The 15,070-nt window shown below is 45.2% G+C and overlaps 1 protein-coding gene across 5 annotated transcripts in view; it reads right to left on the reverse strand.

The window, feature by feature from the left end:
• The window catches only part of add3a (adducin 3 (gamma) a), a 212,462-nt gene that overhangs the window by 83,918 nt on the left and 113,474 nt on the right, over nt 1-15,070 (reverse strand). For 2 of the 5 annotated variants that reach the window (XM_060911622.1, XM_060911618.1), the window contains exon 1: nt 12,570-12,813. The exons of 2 other annotated variants lie outside the window; for them this stretch is intronic. The gene's annotated coding sequence lies outside the window, so the exon portion shown is untranslated. Of the gene's footprint in view, nt 1-12,148; nt 12,224-12,569; nt 12,814-15,070 lie in introns of those variants that run through there. One more of the 5 variants, XM_060911621.1, reaches the window with a different exon arrangement.

The raw sequence follows: 15,070 nt of genomic DNA on the forward strand, positions 1-15,070 counted from the left end.
ATGCAGAACAGACTTGATTACATACGGGCATTGCATAATTTGCATCCTGGTATAACAGCTTCATTATACACATCCTCGTAGGAGAAGTGAATAGGGCTGTGCTCACAGCTCGCGATACTCGATCATGCACGATTTTCGTGGGGGAACGATACGATACGATATCGTTTACTCACTTGAAAATCGAAAACCCCATATATGACACATTTCATGCATATCTCCCGGTTCTGTAGCAGGTTATCATCAATTTTCACTTGATTTAACCTCCTAGGGCTTAGCGGTCACATGCGTGGACAGCACTTTTTAGAAATTCAGAACAAGAATCCACATATGTGGACATACTTTTTCTCAAAAAGTACATCTTATCGAAGATGATGCTTAGTTTTTATTCTAATCAGATTCTAATAAGCCCAAATAGCAAAAAGAAATAAAAAAATGCATGTAAAAAAAAACAGCTTGGGTCTTAGGAGGTTAAAGCGTTTCATGCCAGAAATCGATGGAAATTCATGCTTGCAACCTGTTCCAACCAAAAACGTTTTTATTTACAAATGGCGCTTCCAGTTACTCAGGGCACGCGCACTAGAAATGAGACTTTTTTTCCATCCAAACTACTTTTTGAAACGCTTATTCTGATTGGCTGGTGTATTATAAGCCAGCCAATCAGAATCAGTGTAAGGCAGCAGCATGCCGTAATGGCTGTTTGTTGTCTAATGCCGCTTTTCCACTACCAACGCGGCTGAGTTGGGCTGAGCCGTGCCGTGCTGAGTCGGGCTGAGCGGGGCTGTTGGAGTTGCATTTCGACTACAACCGCGCTGAACCGTGCTGGCTGGAAGTGGGTGGACACATTGGGTGGAGTTAGCGAAAGTGGGTGGACGTCACGTGATGTCGTTAAGCAGCGCAAACAGTGACATCAGTGAGCTTTTAAGCGGTAGTCTCACGACCCGGATAGTAAACAATAAACATGGAGGACATGGAGTCGTTAGTGTTGCTGGTCTTGGTGCTATGGCTTGTTGTCACCGACAACGCGGACAGATACTGGCAAGAGCGTATAGATGAGGCGAGGCGCATAAGGCTTCAGAAATTCTTGTAATTCTCCTTCTTCCGGGTTTACGGTGTTTACAGATCCCAGCGTGCTCGCGGGGCGTGTGTGGGCATGTGAGGACACTCCTCCTCACCAATCAGTGCACAGGGGAGTGTCTGCTCACGCCCCCAGCCTCACTCAGCTCGGTTTGGCTCGCTTCAGCCCCACTCCAAAACGGTGCGAGTTTTAGGGGCTAAGCAGGGCTGAAGCGAGCTGAGTCGTGCTGGTTTTTGGTAGTCGAAACGCGAGCCGTGTCGGGCTGAAGTGAGCTGAAGCGAGCTGAAAAAGGGTAGTGGAAAAGGGCCATAATTAGTATCCAACATCTCTGTCGTTTGTGCCTTTATTGTCCGACTTTTGTTATTGAAACACAACAAATAAGGCCATCCTTAAAAAAAAATAATAATAATAATCCGTTTCCTGTCCACCGGGTGAGCAAAAAAATTCAGTCGGGAGGGAGGGATTTTTTTTTTTTTTATATATGGATGGATAAGAAATCGCAATGCTGTGTTTGCTTTTTCTTTCAGTACTTTTTTATTACAAAAGCAGACACATTTAATAAAATATGACGGTTTAATCAACTGAAACTTGTACAAAAACTTTAAGTTAGCATTTTAAATGCTGACTGCAACATTTGCAATACTTTTACAAAGGTACTTAAAATGTCTGACACGCGGACTTTTTGTAGTTCTGAATCGACCGTTAGGCCGAGTTCGGATGAAATTACACTATTAAAATTAGGGGTGTGTTCAAAATATCGATACGGGGATACATCGTCGCGGGCCTCTTCACGATACACGCATCGATACGGAGGCGTCAGTATCGATATTCCACGTGCAACAAACAATTAGTTTATCAAGTTTCTGAAAACTGCATCTGACAAATACTCCTCGTTATGCAGTGCGCATTTCGACCACACAAGGCGGTAGCGCTGCTAACAGTAGAAGTGGTGAACACACACACATACATATATATATATATATATATATATATATATATATATATATATATATATATATATATATATAAGACTAGATGCCTCACCGCGTATTCCAGAATGTCCACACAGGGCGGCCATCTTACCACAGGCAAGCTTTTCCACAGAATTTGCGGTACACTGAGGTAAGACCATTGAGATGCTTAAACGTTTATACTCTTATCTCGCTGAAATTTTGACGTATATACAAATGGTTTGATTTCTTAAAACGTTATTAATGTGGTTGTAATTCTGGGTGCTTGAACATGCTAAAATCGTACCTTTTCTCTTCAAAAACGACTTACTGCAGCTTTGTCAAAGTTGTGTTTCATGCTAGGCTAGCTCGTAGCACCAAGTAATTTTACATGGAAGGTCACGAGATATTTTCAGTAACTGAAGTTGCACTTGCACATGGATTTCATTTTCGGGTTGGTTAATTTAAAACAACTTGCATTATGATTTCTAGAGGAAATTAAAGTACTGACTGTGACGAGATGCCAGACTCCTGCGCGGCTTTCGGTTGCTCGAACCGGCGACGTCTGGAAAGTAGGGCACGCGGGATCACCTTTCACCAGTAAGATAATACATCATTTTTTTAAGGATAATCGGTAGCGTTATTTACTTAGTGAAATAATGTCCAATACAGTTCCTGATATGAGCAGCCGGGCTAGGACAACAGTATCATACTGTATTGTTACATTTGGGTGTGAGGTTGTAAGCGAGTAAGCTGTTTATTTAACTTTAGCTTCCCCTACGGCCCTATCACATGTAAAAATATTTTCACTCAAAATTGGAAATAAATTGTATGGTTATTTGTCCTAAGGCCGCAGTTATCCATAAGTATGCAGTGTTAGGCTTCTCACAGCATAGGAATTTCAGCATGTATTTTTTTTTAAACATAAAATGATCATCATTAATATCATAAATACATACTTCCGTTTGTTTTTTTTTTATATAACAAACCAAACCGTTTGAATATCGATTGAAATTTGAGGAAGTTACGGTCATCTGAAAAGTACATATCGCTACCAACACAATGTAATGGGTAAGCCAGCTGTCTGAGGTAAGATGGCCGCCATGTGCGGACGTTCGACTTCGTTGACGGGCAACGGGGACGAGGCATCTAGTCTTCTATGTATATCTATGCACACACACACACACCATGGACGAAGACGGCGAAGAGAAAATATTTTCGCCCCCAGCCAAATTCAAGGCACGGATTTGGTATTGTCAAAGCCGATCTTTTTTGCACTACAGCCTTGTTCCTGTTAAGGCCATGTTTTAAGTTAAGTATTTTTAAAGGCAGCTTTATTTTCGCACTACAGCCTTGTTATTAAGGCCATGTTTTAAGTTTACTTTTTTCAAAGGCAGCTTTATTTCTGCACTACAGCCTTGTTAAGGTCATGTTTGACATGCACTACAGTGTAACTGTTGCTCTACAGCAAAATAAAAAAAACATTTGGGTATACACGTCTGTTTTCTTAAAAATGTACGTTAAGTAAATGCGAAATAATCGGAATACGCATCGCCTTGAAGACCATGTATCGGGATGCACATGTATCGCAATACGTATCGTATCGTGATGTGTATCGTATCGTGAGGTTGTTGGCAATACCCACCCCTAATTAAAATGATCACTGAATGATTTGTTTTTCTGAATCTTTACTATTTTGTTGTTTGCTAGAATACCATTTTGCGATTTCACACTTAAGCAAATGTTTGAAAACTCCGGATCTCCTTCCTTCATTTCATGGTGGCTGCCATTTTTTTGTGCCACACGGCGCATGCGCAGACTTGATTCGATTCTGTATTCTGCGCGGAATGCAGGGCTTTCCACAAGCGCCGGCTGCCGGCCATACAGCCGACTACACAATTAAGTCCAGCTGGCTACTTTAATGACTATTATTTTTGTAGCCCACAGGCTCTAAATATTAATTTTCAATTTTAATCAAATTAAATGTTTATCTAACGGACTGACAATAATGTCAAACTGAACCGCACTCATTTAAGTTGTGATTCGCGCTGTTTGTACCGATAATAACCACAAATTCCTCGCCGACTTCGTTGATCAAGGGAGAGCAACTCATCCGCGGCCCCGACATGCGGTGTGTGCGCACGCACTCGGTGGAGGCAGTAGTGTGTCGGGGCCGTCGGAGGGAACAGAAGCAGAGATGACGCTTATTTTGTCTCCGGTAAACCAGTCTTCTCTCGTTCAATTACGTGCTGGCATCAAAAGACACCGTTGGTTGTAAATGAACCCAAACTGAGTGGTTGGAGTGTATTTTCATACACAAATGGAGAAATGTTCGCTGAGTGTGTAATTGTGTAGCCCCACTGCAGACCGTTGTCGTTGTTAATTCATAGCATGCTCAGCTGCGTGAATGTGTCATGCACCGAAAATAAGAGATTTACAAGCCAGGAACGCCTCATGATGCAATACGCAAGAAAAGAAAGAAGATTTACTGCCATTTTACTTTGTATTTGAGTAAAGTGAATAAATAAATGGTCTGTGGAAAATACATTTAATCCTGGGAACTGCATGCACAGGAGTTTATTTTGTGTTTACTCCCCCCAGCTACTTATTTGTCATGGCTGGCTAGTATGAGCCTTAGTGGAAAGCCCTGGGAATGCGGAAATGTCAAGTTCGATTTTAGATTTACGAACTCGAAAAAAAATGTTGAAAAACCGCCGTTAAAAAAAAAAAAATTTCAACCGCACAAACGGCGCTCACCCGGCCGGTGGACCGGAAACAGAACATTTTTTAATAATGGCCTGACGAAGTAGATAACATCTTTAGACATTTGGTGACCCATATCTGAAGTTTGCTTGGATAATATCAACTGGAAGTGGCTCAATCGGTACGTTATCATCAGTAGATTAAGTTTCAATGCGCTCTGCTACAGACGCTGCAAGCCGCTAATTACGTCCCCCATGTCTCCATGGGCTCGTCTCGAGACTCATTGATTGAATAATTTTGGCGGCGAACGTATCCGCGCCCTCTGCTTACAATACATTAAAGACATCGTTTAACTCGATATATATGGTACGATATCGTGAGCAACTGATGGCAAACGAGCACAGCCCTAGCAGTCCGTTTTCAAAGTTGACGTGTGGGAAGCAGGAAAAATGAGCAAACTGGGATGGCTGAGCATCTCCAAAAGGACCCATCGAGGAAACTGCACAACATGGACAGGTTATTATATAATATGAAATGCAGAACAGCTTCATTATACACATCCTCATAGGAGACGTGAACAACACTGATGATGTATGAGGCAGTAAGCAGGGATCGAAACGGGAATTTGGGAGCACTGGTCCATTTGGCCTCTCAGAGGTACTGGTCCGAATGGAGTAGCACTGTTCCGTATTTACAATTACGAATTTCAAGCCGATTTTATATATTTATTCATATAATACAACCGTATTATACACGAGTGATCAGTTTCAACTGTCTATAAACTTCTTCCTCAGTCATCTCATTATCATCACAATCTTCGAAACCCTCATCCAGATCATCGTCATCATCTATCGGGTCATACACCACATCATGCTGCGCCTCCTCGTCATCTTCATCTTCCACCTCCTCATTCTGTCTCTCCTGGGGCTCGACATCTCCTGCCACATACTCCCTCTCATCACCTGCAGGCACTTGAATAAAGGCCAATTTATGCCGACAACGCAGTCCTCGCAGATGGTGTCGCAGATGGCATCTGCGTAGCCCCCCCCCCCTTCACAGACACTGCGTGCACCTCCCAAAAATTTTGACCACTGCAGAAGCCTCGCAGACAAGAGGGCTCCGATTGGTCCACTCTACATCCGCTGTACACGCACTTCCGCTTCCCTACTTTCCCGGTTTGGTTTGTTTTCACGACCGCCATTTTTAAAAACACGAGCGAAGATGGAGCAGCACGAAGAGCGGTTGATCGAGGAAGTGAGGAAGTACGGACATCTATACGACTCCTGTTCTAGTCATTATAAGTAACCGGAGGATAAACACTCCACTAACCACACCCACCAACTACTTCGAGCGATTTCGCGCCCCCTTGCGTTGTGGCGGTGAACAACATTGCGCACGCCTATTACTCCCCGCTCAACGATAAATTACAACTGTCTGCGAAAAGCTATCTGCGAAAGCCTTGTCGCAAGAGCATGCAGAGGCCCTATGGGCCACATACTTGTTGAGCGATATCGGTTTGTTTTGATAGCTATCAGAAATGTCAAGCCAAGGACTTTTAAACTTCGCGGGGGTCTAATCTATCTGACCAATAGCGGTTCAAGTTACATTTGTCTTCGCGGGCAGCAACGAAAATGAACGGGAAGAAACGAAACTTCGCACAGCCATGCTGCATGTAGCGGTGTATACTGCGCACGTAAACAATATGGTGGCGCCCACGTCTATGCCAACTTGACAAATGTTTCACAAAATCTATTGAAATTATCGTAAAAAATGGTAAAATAGACCAAGTTCTGCTTAAAACGGGCGAGAATCGTTGATAGAAACCATCGAGGCAGTGAGTAGTTTGAGATATATATATAGCGTGGCGAGCCAGTCGCCCACTCAGTCGAGTACATGTTGTCACTAGTCGCCCGTACCCTTTCCAACTAGCATTGGCGAGTGGGCGACTGCCCGTTTCGATCCCTGGTAAGTGAACAGTCCGTTTTCAAAGTTGACGTGTGGGAAGCAGGAAAAACGAGCAAACTGCGATGGCTGAGCATCTCCAAAAGGGCAGGTCTTCTGGGGTGTTCCTGGTATGTAGTGGTTACTACCTGCACAAAGTGGTCCAAGGAAGGACAACCAATGAAGCGGCGTCAGAGTCATAGGCGCCCAAGGCTCATCGAACGAAAGTCTGTCTGGTCCGTCCCCACAGAAGTGCTACTCTAGGACAAATTGCTGAAAAAGTTAATGTTGGCGATGACAGAAAGGTGTTGGAACACAATGTTTCTTGGCTTGCTGTATAGGGCTGGTAACCTGGACCAATGGAAGAAGGTGGCCGGGTCTGATGAATCATGGTTTTCTTTTGTGGATGGCCGGGTGCACGTGCGTCGCTTACCGGTGGAAGAGATAGCACCTGGATGTACTATGAGAAGACGGCAAGCTAGTGGAAGCAGGGTGATGCTCTGGGCAATATTCTGCTAGAAAAACTTGGGACTCGGCATTCTACCTGGATGCTACTTTGGCACGTACCACCTGCCTAAATGCTGCTGCAGACCAAGTACACCGCTTCATGGCACTGATATCCCCTAATGGCAGTGGCTTCTTTCAACAGGATAATGCACCGTGACACAGTGCAAAACCCACGTGTTGACTTGGCCTCCAAAGTTCCCAAATCTCAATCCAATCGAGCATCCGTAGTGGACAAAGTAGTCCGATCCATGGAGGCCCCACCTCACAACTTGCAGGACTTGTGGTTAACATCTTGGTACCAGATACAAGACACCACAACACACCTCCAAATGGAAGTCTTTTGGATTCATATACATTTTGGAATTCGGCTCCAAAACGAACACAAAGTCCGATCCTGATGTGATCATGAAAACCGAGTGAGGGTGAATTTTATACGAGGACATTATTAGTCAAGGTTATCTTTTCCCTCGCGTGTCTACAAGTGGACGGGCTCAAAATGCAGTTAGTCTTCTCATGCCCCTTTTCCACCAAACCACCAGGGCTGGTTCGGGGCCAGTGCTTAGTTTGGAACCGGGTTTTCTGTTTCCACTGACAAAGAACTGGCTCTGGGGCCAGAAAAACCGGTTCCAGACTAGCACCAACTCTCTGCTGGGCCAGAGGAAAGAATCGCTTACTTCAGCGGGGGGGGACGGAGTTGTTAAGACCAACAACAATAAGACCGCGAAAGATCGCCATTTTTAAGCGACGAGAAGCAGCAGCTGTACAAATGCATTGCTGCTGCTTCTTCCGTGTTGTTTTTGCTTCGATATTCGCGCCAAGGTTTATGCAAACATAGCGACGTAACTGACGTATACAGCGACATAATGACGTGGCTTCCCTTAGCACCGCGAGCTATGGAAAAGCAAACTGGTTCTCAGCTGGCTCGCAAGTTGAATGAGTTGTGAACCAGCACCAGCACTGGCCCCGAACCAGCCCTGGAACTGATTTGGTGGAAAAGGGGTATCAGAAATTGACTCAGCAATGTAAAGCCCCACACTGGACAAAACAACCTCCTGCTTGGCCATGAAACTGAAACACAGTTCTACAAAACTAACACACAGTACAGATATTATATAAACTATGTTCCGCAAACAAGTACGCATCAAGATCCCGTTATTTTTATTCGTCATACGCTCTCCAAAATTCTTAGCTACTTCGCAAGCAACAGCGTCGAGGCTCTGGTGAATGCTGGTCAGCTAGCTAGCTGTACAACTCGTAACGCAGAATATCCGACCCAAGACCAAACATTCTGGTTTGAAAAATGTTATGAACCACGAATGCTCAATTTGAGCTGACAAGAATGAAGAGGCACCACATCCAACAGGTTCACGTTTACCAATATTAATCAGAGATTTCACACTGGATGAGTTCCATTTCAATTTTTAGTAGCACATGGGTGAGACTTCAGGTCACAGGCTAACGCAGAAGTTGCATTTTTACAATAATTTGGGACAAATATTTGCACGTTATATAAGTGTTGTATATATTAAAAAACAGTGCAAGAAAGCATGTCCTGAATATCTGGTGTACAGACGCGACACCCTTTTTTGAAATGAACCATGTGACCACAAATAAACCAACGCAACTCAACTGCTGGTGCCAACGCGCTCGTGGTCATGTACGTCTTCAAGCTTCGATATGCTGCTGCGAGAGACACAAGCCCAGTCCCGCGCAATCATTCAGAAAATACAACCCGTGTATCCTCTTACACTCAGATGACGAAAAAAGCAAATTTGATATCTTGCCCTGCGTGTGCATAAATACGATAGCTATGTGTAGCATTTGTGGGGTTTTTTTGTTAAATTAAAATCTTCGGTACGATTGCTGCTATGACACTTGTCTAAAATCCACCAAGAGGAAGATGGAACAGGATGATTACGCTCACGGGAATACAATTACGGTGAGGTCAAAACGTAAAGCTACACATGCTAATAAACAGAAAACAATCCTTATTACATCAAGGTTTTATATGTGGATCGTGCAAACTGATGTAATCAAAAGATCAACATGTACGATCTTCAGAATAATGTTACATGGTGATCACAGGGGCTGTTACAGAATTCTCAGATTTCATTTACATTTTGTACAGCGAGAATGTATAACCTTAACCCATGGCTGAAATCGCACAATGCATAAAACGAGCTTTAGCTAACATCAGCTACACTCATTAACTTTACAAAATCCAGAGAGCTCTTGTTTACTCTATTGTGTTGTTTTGGCCTAAAGGTTAGGCCCAAAGGGTCACGGGTTCAACTCCCAGGGCCGGCAGGAAAAACGCGAGGGGAGTTGAATGAATGAGCAGCACTTTCCCCTCCCTCTGCATCACGGCTGAAGCGCCCCCAGGCGCTGTAGCATAGCTGCCCACTGCTCTGGGTGTGTGTTCACTGCTTCAGACGGGTTAAATACAGAGGAGGAATTTCACGGTGCACGTGACAAAAATAAAGGCTTCTTCTTTAAATGGCTTCAGAGCTGCAATTTCGTTTCGAGTATCAGAGTGCTTGACTGATTTACACAACAGCCAATCACAGACAAGATATGCCACACCTCCGAATCCAAACATTTAGCGAGCTAAAAACTAGTGCAAACAACAACAAATGATTAACAAAATGTGATCTACCAAAATACTTAGAAAGTAGGCAGAAAGTGCAAAAAGATTTTCTGAGGCAGGTTAAACATCATCAGTTCGTTTGTTTACAAACATTAGAATTACTTCCTCATTTACATAAACACCGACATCCATGTATGTATATAAAAGATATTTTGGACAAAACAAATCTATGTAAAATTTTTTTTAAATAAAAACTTAATATCACATTTATTTATTTAATAAATAATCATCTGGGCGCCGACAACCGGACAAAGGCGTCGAAGACCGACTGCGGCGCCGACAACCGGACAAAGGCGTCGAAGACCGACTGCGGCGCCGACAACCGGACAAAGGCGTCGAAGACCGACTGCGGCGCCGACAACCGGACAGAGGCGTCGAAGACCGACTGCGGCGCCGACAACCGGACAGAGGCGTCGAAGACCGACTGCGGCGCCGACAACCGGACAGAGGCGTCGAAGATTGACTGCGGCGCCGACAACCGGACAGAGGCGTCGAAGATTGACTGCGGCGCCGACAACCGGACAGAGGCGTCGAAGATTGCGGCTCGGCGTCGACAACCGGACAGAGGCGTCGATGATTGCGGCTCGGCGTCGACAACCGGACAGAGGCGTCGATGATTGCGGCTCGGCGTCGACAACCGGACAAAGGCGTCGATGATTGCGGCGTCGACAACCGGACAAAGGCGTCGATGATTGCGGCGTCGACAACCGGACAAAGGCGTCGATGATTGCGGCGTCGACAACCGGACAAAGGCGTCGATGATTGCGGCGTCGACAACCGGACAAAGGCGTCGATGATTGCGGCGTCGACAACCGGACAAAGGCGTCGATGATTGCGGCGTCGACAACCGGACAAAGGCGTCGATGATTGCGGCTCGGCGTCGACAACCGGACAAAGGCGTCGATGATTGCGGCTCGGCGTCGACAACCGGACAAAGGCGTCGATGATTGCGGCTCGGCGTCGACAACCGGACAAAGGCGTCGATGATTGCGGCTCGGCGTCGACAACCGGACAAAGGCGTCGATGATTGCGGCGTCGACAACCGGACAAAGGCGTCGATGATTGCGGCGTCGACAACCGGACAAAGGCGTCGATGATTGCGGCGTCGACAACCGGACAAAGGCGTCGATGATTGCGGCGTCGACAACCGGACAAAGGCGTCGATGATTGCGGCGTCGACAACCGGACAAAGGCGTCGATGATTGCGGCGTCGACAACCGGACAAAGGCGTCGATGATTGCGGCGTCGACAACCGGACAAAGGCGTCGATGATTGCGGCGTCGACAACCGGACAAAGGCGTCGATGATTGCGGCTCGGCGTCGACAACCGGACAAAGGCGTCGATGATTGCGGCTCGGCGTCGACAACCGGACAAAGGCGTCGATGATTGCGGCTCGGCGTCGACAACCGGACAAAGGCGTCGATGATTGCGGCTCGGCGTCGACAACCGGACAAAGGCGTCGATGATTGCGGCTCGGCGTCGACAACCGGACAAAGGCGTCGATGATTGCGGCTCGGCGTCGACAACCGGACAAAGGCGTCGATGATTGCGGCTCAGCGTCGACAACCGGACAAAGGCGTCGATGATTGCGGCTCAGCGTCGACAACCGGACAAAGGCGTCGATGATTGCGGCTCGGCGTCGACAACCGGACAAAGGCGTCGATGATTGCGGCTCGGCGTCGACAACCGGACAAAGGCGTCGATGATTGCGGCTCGGCGTCGACAACCGGACAAAGGCGTCGATGATTGCGGCGTCGACAACCGAATAAAGGTGTCGATGATTGCGGCTCGGCGCCGACAACCGGACAAAGGTGTCGATTATTGCGGCTCGGCGCTGACAACCGGACAAAGGCCTTGATAATTGTGCAACGGTGTCACGTGACCTGATACACTAAGTAATCAGGAATCAACTTTTCCCCCCCAGTGGAAGTTTGAGTAATTATTCATGCACAATTTACGTATTGAAAGTCTTCTCTAGTTTTGTAACAACCAAAAGATTGTTAAAGTGTCGATAATTGTCGCCGCCCTACTTAAAATAAACAAATAAAATATACAGTTACGTTAGTGTCCAGAGGAGCAAGAAGTTTCCCCTCACACTTCCGGCCAGCAGGAGGAACACATGACCACAGTGCTGACTGCCCTTGTTTGTTTGTTTTTCCCTCCAGCTGAAGACGCGTTTGATTGGCGGTTCCAGTTTACTGACGGAAACCGAGAACACGCGCGCGAGTAAACAAATGCGTCACGTGCACAAGCTTAGCGCGTGTGACGACAGCAACAAAGGCTACTCACTCCGAACTTGACACACACACACAATCGTATCGTACCGTGTTGTATCGGATCGTATCGGTCCACCCAGGCCGCCATTTGAGAAACTTTTAGGTCACTCGCAGGGTTTTCTTTTTTTTGTTCGCGCGCGCAGTCGCCCCGCCTCCAGATTCCGCGTGCGCCCCGCCCATCTACCCTTTCTTTAAATAAAACCCTATGAATAGCGGAGTGGAGTAGAGGCTGAGCCGCAGCTCCACACCCCAACAACAATACCGGGAAAGAACAAACCGACAACTCACAATAGGTCATCCAGGTCTGTCGCTCTAAAAAAAAAAAAAAAAACTGCAAACGGACAGCGCACGCATGCACGTGCACAATAAGAGCAAAGCGCATGCGTGCAGACCTCTCTGGTTGAATGAATCAAACTGCAACACAAAAGCGTGCGCGAGCTCCGCTAACGGGAAACATTAAGCGACCCACCTGTGTGCGCGCGTGCTTCAGTGTGCGCGTTAAACAGGCATGCCCGCTTTCCCAGACTGCACCGCGCCTCCGGGCTTCACGGCCGCACGCGCATCCGAGCCACTTCCTTCCTTCCACGCGCGCAGTCCCGAGCGCGAGAGCTGGAGCTGAAGCCGCGCGCGAGCTCGCTACCGGTGCGTGTGAATGTAAAAGCAAGCGCGCGCGTATGTGTCTGTGTGTGCGCGCGCACTAGCGCGAGTGAGAATCCGCTGCGCTGTGAGAGAAGCTAAAGGCAGCACGTGACCTCCTAAAACCCGACCCATTTCCTTTGAGTGCTGACCAATCAGAGCGCGAGTCTGCTCGTAGGACAGCCCCAGTGTGTCGCACATTAAAGGGCACTAGTTTGTGTGTGTGTGTTTTCACAAGTAGAATTAAAGGTCAGTATTTACTACTTCATTATGTGTTTAATTTGTAACTGTTGCAATCACACATCTACCACCCACACACACACTCCAGCTGGACTTTATTAAAGCTCTGACACATGAGCCTCATTACTAATTAAATTAGATTAAACTTGTATACCAAATATATATATATATACTATACACACACTAAAAGAAAAACGAGTGCACAACCGTTCCCATGGTCAATCTTTCTGCTTTTGCATTTAAGTAAGGAGTCTCCAGTGTCAGAACTTTGTTTCTCGGCTCCATAGCAAGCTGCAAGGTTTTATTTTTGTCTTATTAACTTCTAGAAATAGTTAAATGTGAGATATATATGAGTGATTCCACGCTTATGGGTACTGAAATGGGGACATGAACTTATTTTTAAAAATTCACCTGAAACCATTTCTTTTTTTTTTTACCATCAGGTCACAAAACATGTAATCTTTAATGAATGATATGTTAAAAGATAACTTGAACTTTTCTGAGATGTAATAAAAACATATTTATATGCCAAAGTCAGAACGTAACAGAAGTGTTGTGGACATATAGATTCTCAATTTTAACAATGTAGAATTACTTTTTGAAACATAGGAAGGTGATGTTTTAGCAAATATAATTAATAAACATGTGTAGTAGAATAAACATACACATTCTTTCAATAAGATTAACATGGTATAGAGCTAGATTGTAATTAATTTGTAACAGATGCGAGATGGACAATCGTAACAGAAGTAATGTAACAGGCATCATTTTGGAACTCATAGGCTTGACTTTGGCATATAAATATGTTTTTATTACATCTCAGAAAATTAAAGTTATCTTTTAACATATCATTCATTAAAGATTACATGTTTTGTGACCTGATGGTAAAAAAAGAAATGGTTTTAGGTGAATAAGTTCATGTCCCCATTTCAGTACCCATAAGCGTGGAATCACTCATATATATATATATATATATATATATATATATATATATATATATATATATATATATATTTTTTTTTAATTATGTGAGATTCATCTCATCTCATTATCTCTAGCCGCTTTATCCTGTTCTACAGGGTCGCAGGCAAGCTGGAGCCTATCCCAGCTGACTACGGGCGAAAAGCGGGGTACACCCTGGACAAGTCGCCAGGTCATCACAGGGCTGACAGTGCGATTCATTAATAAACAAGATCAACTGTGAGCTACTGCTCGCGTATCCCGCCGCTCTCGCTTAGATCAGAATGCAAGCAATCAAAGGAACAGGACACTTGTTATGAATGTTGACTTCAACAAATAATGAACCCTGAAATAAGTAAAGAGCAGTGTCTCCCCCCAGGGATTTCAAATAGCATCCTGGTCAACTGTCATTTTGAAATAGCATCAAAATCCACCCTGTGCGGGGGCGTCGTGGCTCAGATGGATAAGGCGCCATACCATAAATCCGGGGACCCGGGTTCGATTCCGACCCGAGGTCATTTCCCAATCCCTCCCTGTCTCTCTCTCTCCCGCTCATTTCCTGTCTCTACACTGTCCTATCCAATAAAGGTGAAAAAAGCCCAAAAAATATCTTAAAAAAAAAAAAAAAAAAAACACCCTGTGTGTTTCATAAATACATTCAGTCGGTAAACAGGAAGTCGATGTGCAACAGACCTGAAAACGGTATACACGGTATAGAACCCCAAGCTGAAGCTCCGTACCAAATATCAAGCAGTCAAGATTTGTAGTTGCTGAGAAAAGTGTTAGGAAAATTTTGTACATTCAGTCGGTAAGCAGGAAGTCGATGTGCGACAGACCTGAAAACGGTATACACGGTATAGAACCCCAAGCTGACGCTTGGTACCAAATCTCAAGCAGTTGTGATTTGTAGTTGCTGAGAAAAGTGTTAGGAAAATTTTGTAAATACATTCAGTCAGTAAACAGGAAGTCGATGTGCGACAGACCTGAAAACGGTATACACAGTATAGAACCCCAAGCTGAAGCTCCGTACCAAATATCAAGCAGTTGTGATTTGTAGTTGCTGAGAAAAGTGTTAGGAAAACGTTCGTAAATCCACGCTATGTTTCGTAAATACATTCAGTTGGTAAACAGGAA

Source organism: Neoarius graeffei, chromosome 27 (genome assembly GCF_027579695.1).
Source record: "Neoarius graeffei isolate fNeoGra1 chromosome 27, fNeoGra1.pri, whole genome shotgun sequence".
In the NCBI taxonomy this organism is placed as follows: domain Eukaryota; kingdom Metazoa; phylum Chordata; class Actinopteri; order Siluriformes; family Ariidae; genus Neoarius; species Neoarius graeffei.